Genomic DNA, 5,000 nt, shown 5'->3' with positions numbered 1-5,000 from the left:
GAAAAAGAGAGAGAGAGAGAAAAGAGAGAGAGAGAAGGGGGAGAGGGGGAGAGAGAGAGGGAAAGGGGAGAGAAGAGAAGGAGAGAGAGGGGAGAGGGGGGAGAGGGGAGAGAGGGAGATGGAGAAAGAAGTTAGGAAAAAAGGGGAGAGAGAGAGAGAAGGAGAGGGAAGAGAGAGAAGAGAGAGGGAAAAAAGGGGAGGAGGGGGGGAGGAGAGGGAGAGAGGGAGGGAGAGGAGAGAGGAGAGAGAGAGAGAGAGAGAGGAGGAAGGAGAGAGAGAGAGAGAGAGAGAGAGAGAGAGAGAGAGAGAGAGAGAGAGAGAGAGAGAGAGAGAGAGAAATGATAGAAAGAGAGAAAACGGAAAAGAGATATGAACGATATGATAAGTACTTGTACGAGTCAGCAAGTCCCCAAAACTTTGGAGGGCCCCACCCCCCCCCGCAAAAAAAAAAATGGGCCCGGCCCGTGGTCTGAAGGGGCGGCGAAAGGACCCTTGGCGCGGCGAGGGTTTTAAAAAAAAAAGAAATGCTAGAAACATCTCGGCCTTTCTTTTTCTTTCTCTCTTCCTCCCTCCTTCCCCCTCTCTCTCTCTCTCTCTTCTCCTCTCTCCTCTCTTCTCTCTCTCTCCCCTCTCTTCTCTCTCTCTTCCTTCTCTTCTCTCTCTTCTCTCTATGCTCTCTTTTTTTCTCTCTCTCTCGCTTTCTCTTTCTCTCTCTTCTCTCTCTGCTCTCTCTCTCTCTCTCGCTTCTCTCTCTTTTCTCCTCTCCCTCTCTCTTCTGTCCCCGTCTCTGTCCCCCCTTCTCCTCTCTCTCTCTCTCTCTCTCTTCCTCTCTCTTTCTCTCTCTCTCCTCTCTCTCTCTCTCTCTCTCTCTCTCTCTCTTGCTTTCTCTGTCTCTCTCTCTTCTCTCTCTCTCTTCTTTTCCCCTCTCTCTCTCTCTTTTTCCTCTCTATATTATATATTATATTATATAAAATATATATAATTTATTTAATATATATCTTCCTCATCGTCTTTATCTCACTATAATTGATTGACATCACTGCATTGCCTGATTGGTTCATTAGTTGGTTTAAGGTTCTGGCTGGTATCGAGGGCACTAAAACAATTATATCAACCAAGAGTCTTGTCCAGGAAAAGTCGCAAAGTATACACACGATTTCGACATTTTTCAGAAGCCAAAAACATATAGCGAAAACGTCATGATGAAAAATGAGCTGAGAAAGTACTTGGGATACTGGTCGAGAGAGAAGGAAATCAAAAAGAGCCAAAAAAAAAAAAAAAGGGGGTTTTAATGCCACCCCGGCATTTGAGGGTGGGCAGAGGGAGGGATAGAGAGGGGAGAGAGAGGGGGGAGAGAGGCAGGGGGAGAGGGAGAGGGGAGGGGGAGAAGGGGGGAGGGGGGAGGAGGGAGAGGAGGAGAAGAGGCGCGAGAGAGAGAGAGGGTAGAGAGACGAGAGAGGAGGAAGGAGAATAGAGAGAAAATAGGGAGGAGGAGGAGAGGGGAGAGGAAAGAAAGATATAATATACATAATAAAAATATATATAATATAAAATTTTATATATATTATATAATAATTAAAATTTTATAGGGGGAGAAAGAGAGAGAGGGAGAGAATGAAGAGAGAGAAGAGAGAGGTGTGAAATAGAGAGAGCGAGAGAAAGAGAAAGAGATAGAGAAGGAAAGGGAGCGAGAGAGAGAGAGAGGATGAGAGAGATAGAAGCGGAAAGATGACGAGAGAGAGAGAGAGAGAGAGAGTGAGAAAGGAGGAGAGAGAGCGAAATACGAGAGAGAGAGGCGAGATTAGAGAAGATGGAGCAATGGAGAGAGGAGGAAGAGAAAGAAAGAGAGAGAGAGAGGGAGAGAAAGAGAGAGCGAGAGAGGAAGAGAGAGAGGAGTGAGAGAGAGAGAGAGAGAGATGGAGAGAGAGAGGAGAGAGGGAGACGAAAGATCAAAGAGTGAGAGAGAGAGAGCGAGAGAGAGAGAGAGAGAGGAGAGAGCGAGAGAGCAGGAGAGAGAGGGAGAAAGAGAGGAGGAGAAGAGAGATGATGAGAGAGAGAGAGAGCGACCCGAGAGAGAGGAGAAGAGAAAGAGAAAGGAGAGGAGAGGAGAAAAGAGAGAGAGTAGATGAGGGAGAGAGAGTAGAGAGAGAGAGAGAGAGGAGAGATGAGAGAGACGTGAGAGAGAGGAGAGGAGGATAGCGGGAGGAGAGAGAGAGAGAGAGAGAGAGAGAGAGAGAGGAGTGGGGAGAGGAGCGAGAGAGAGGAGATGAGAAGAGAGGGAGAGAGAGGAGAGAGAGGAGAGAGAGAGAGAGAGAGGGAGAGAGAGAGAGAGAGAACGAGAGAGTCGAGAGAGAAAGAGCGAGGTGAGAGAGAGAGGAGACCCCCAAGAGAGGAAGAGATGAGAGAAAGAGAGAGGATTGAGGATAGAAGGAGGAGGGAGAGAGAGAGAGAGGAAGGAGAGAGAAGGAAGAGAGAGAGGGGAGAGAGAGAGAGAGAGAGAGAGAGGAGATAGTGAATGAATGAGAGAGGAGAGGGAGAGGGAAGAGAGAGAAGAGAGAGGAGCGAGAGAGAGACGGAGGAGAGAGACGAGGAGAGTGAGAGAGGAGAAGAAAGAGAGAATGCGGAGAGAAATAGAGAGGAGAGAGAGAGAGAGAGAGAGAGAGAGAGGGGGGGGGGAGAGAGAGAGAAAGAGAGAGAGAGAGAGAGAGAGAGAGAGAGAGGAAGGAGAGAGAGGAAGGAGAGAGAGAAAGGAGAGTGAGAGAGGAGAGAAAGAAATAGAGAGAGAAAGAGAAAGCAAGAGAGAGAGAGGAGGAGAGGATGAGAAGAAGTGAGAGAGAGAAGAGAGAGAGAGAGAGAAAGAAAAGAGGTGAGAGACAGAGAGAGAGAGAAATAAAAGAGGTGAGAGACAGAGAGAGAGAGAGAGAAAGAAAAGAGGTGAGAGACAGAGAGAGAGAGAAATAAAAGAGGGGAGAGAGAGAGAGAGAGAGAGAGAGAAGAGCAATAGAGAGAGTGGAAAGACAAAGAGAGAGAGAGAGAATGAGAGAGAAGGACGAAGAGAGGAGAGAGAGACGAGAGAGAGAGAGAGAGAGTGGGCGAAGAGAGAGAGAGAGAGAGAGAGAGAGAGAGAGAGAGAGAGAGAGAGAGGGTTGAGAGAGAGAGAGAAAAATATAGATAGAGAGAGAGAGAGAGAAAGAGAGATAGTGAGAGAGAGTGAGATGGAGATTGGAGAGAGGAGAGAAAGAATTAGAGAGAGAGACAAACCGGAGGGACAGAGAGACGAGAGGCAGAGGAGAGAGGAGAGAGGAGGAGAGAGAGAGAGAGAGAGAGAGAATAGAGAGAGAGAGAGGAGAGAGAGAGTGAAGGAGAGGAGAGTGAGAGAGTGTGTAGAAAGAGAGGGAGAGAGATAGAGAAAGAAAGAGAGAAGAGAGAGAGAGAGATAGAGAGATGAGAGGAGAGAGAAGGAAAGAGAGAGAAAGAGTGAGAGAGGTGAGAGAGAGAGAGAGAGAGAGAGAGATAGAGTAGTGAATGTGTGAGACGAGAAGAGAGAGAGAGTTAGAGAGTGAGAGAGAGGAGAGAGAGAGAGAGAGAGAGAGAGAGAGAGAGAAAGAGAGAGAGAGAGAGAGAAAGAGAGAGAGAGAGAGAGAGAGAGAGAGAGAGAGAGAGAGAGAGAGAAAGAGAGATAGCGAGCTAACCATGCATATACCTTCAGTATCTGCATAGACAACTGGACATCAAACAACCCAGGAGACACTATTCCGAAAGTGACACGCAGGGAATCTGTTCCTATGGTTTTTATTTCCCGATGAATCAGCGCCTTTTCGGGAGTGGCTACAGTTATTCAAGAATTTATTGTTGTATCCAAATACTTCTACCGCTCGAGATTATTTTGATATACTAGATAGCATTAGCGATTACATTACGTTGATTATTCATTTATTCATTTTCATATTTTTTTCCTCTTTTAGACAGATCATTTCTTAAGAAAGTTCTTTGATATGTTTTTGTTCGTGTAAAATAAGAGAGATAAAGATTGGTAGATAGACGTATAAAAAGGATGATAGATTGGTAGATAGATAGATATATACACATACAGAGAACGATAGATAAAAAGATTTATACACGTACAGAGAAAGATAGATAGATAGAGATAGATGGATAGATAGATGGATAGATAGATAGATAGAGAGCGAGAGACAGCGAGAGAGAGAGAGAGAGCATGTGTAGATAGATAGATAGAGAGAGAGAGAGAGAGAGAGAGAGAGAGAGAGAGAGAGAGAGAGAGAGAGAGAGAGAGAGAGAGAGAGAGAGAGAGAGCATGTGTAGATAGATAGATAGATAGAAAAGATGGATAGATAGATAGATAGATAGATAGAGAGCGAGAGAGAGATAGAGAGCATGTATGAAGCCCTCACTCAAATACGGGAAGTGATATTGCAGGCAAATAACATTCTTACCAAATTCTTGGTGTTATTGATGAAAAATGGTATCGGAATTAAGGTAGTCGTTCAAACTCTTCAGTATCCTTGATGTGCGTGAGTGATTGCGTGGATTAAGGATAGCTTACCGTTGACAAGGAGAATTACATCGTAAACTCATTCCATGTGTTGCATCTAGAAGCAAGAGAAAAGAGAAAGAGAAAGAGAGAGAAAGAGAGAGAGAGAGAGAGAGAGAGAGAGAGAGAGAGAGAGAGAGAGAGAGAGAGAGAGAGAGAGAGAGAGAGAGAGAGAGAAGAGAGAGAGAGAGAGAGAGAGGAGGAGGAGGAAGAAGAGAGAGAGAGAGGAAGAGAGGATGACGGAAGAGATGAGAGAGGAGACTCAGAGAGAGAGAGAAAGAGAGAGAGAAAAGAGGAAAATGAGAGAGAGAGAAAGAGAGAGAGAGATAAATGAGAGAGAGAGAAAGAGAGATGAGAGAGAGAGTGAGAGAGAGAGATAGGAGAGAGAGAGATGAGAAGAAGAGAGATTAGAGATAGAGAGATGAGAGAGAGAGAGATGAGAGATGAG

This window comes from Penaeus japonicus, unplaced genomic scaffold, assembly GCF_977035675.1.
Source record: "Penaeus japonicus unplaced genomic scaffold, GWHDUDI00000001_assembly GWHDUDI00000018, whole genome shotgun sequence".
NCBI classification, from domain to species: Eukaryota; Metazoa; Arthropoda; class Malacostraca; order Decapoda; family Penaeidae; genus Penaeus; species Penaeus japonicus.
The sequence above is the reverse complement of the archived record's forward strand: the minus strand, read 5'-3'. Positions refer to the sequence as shown.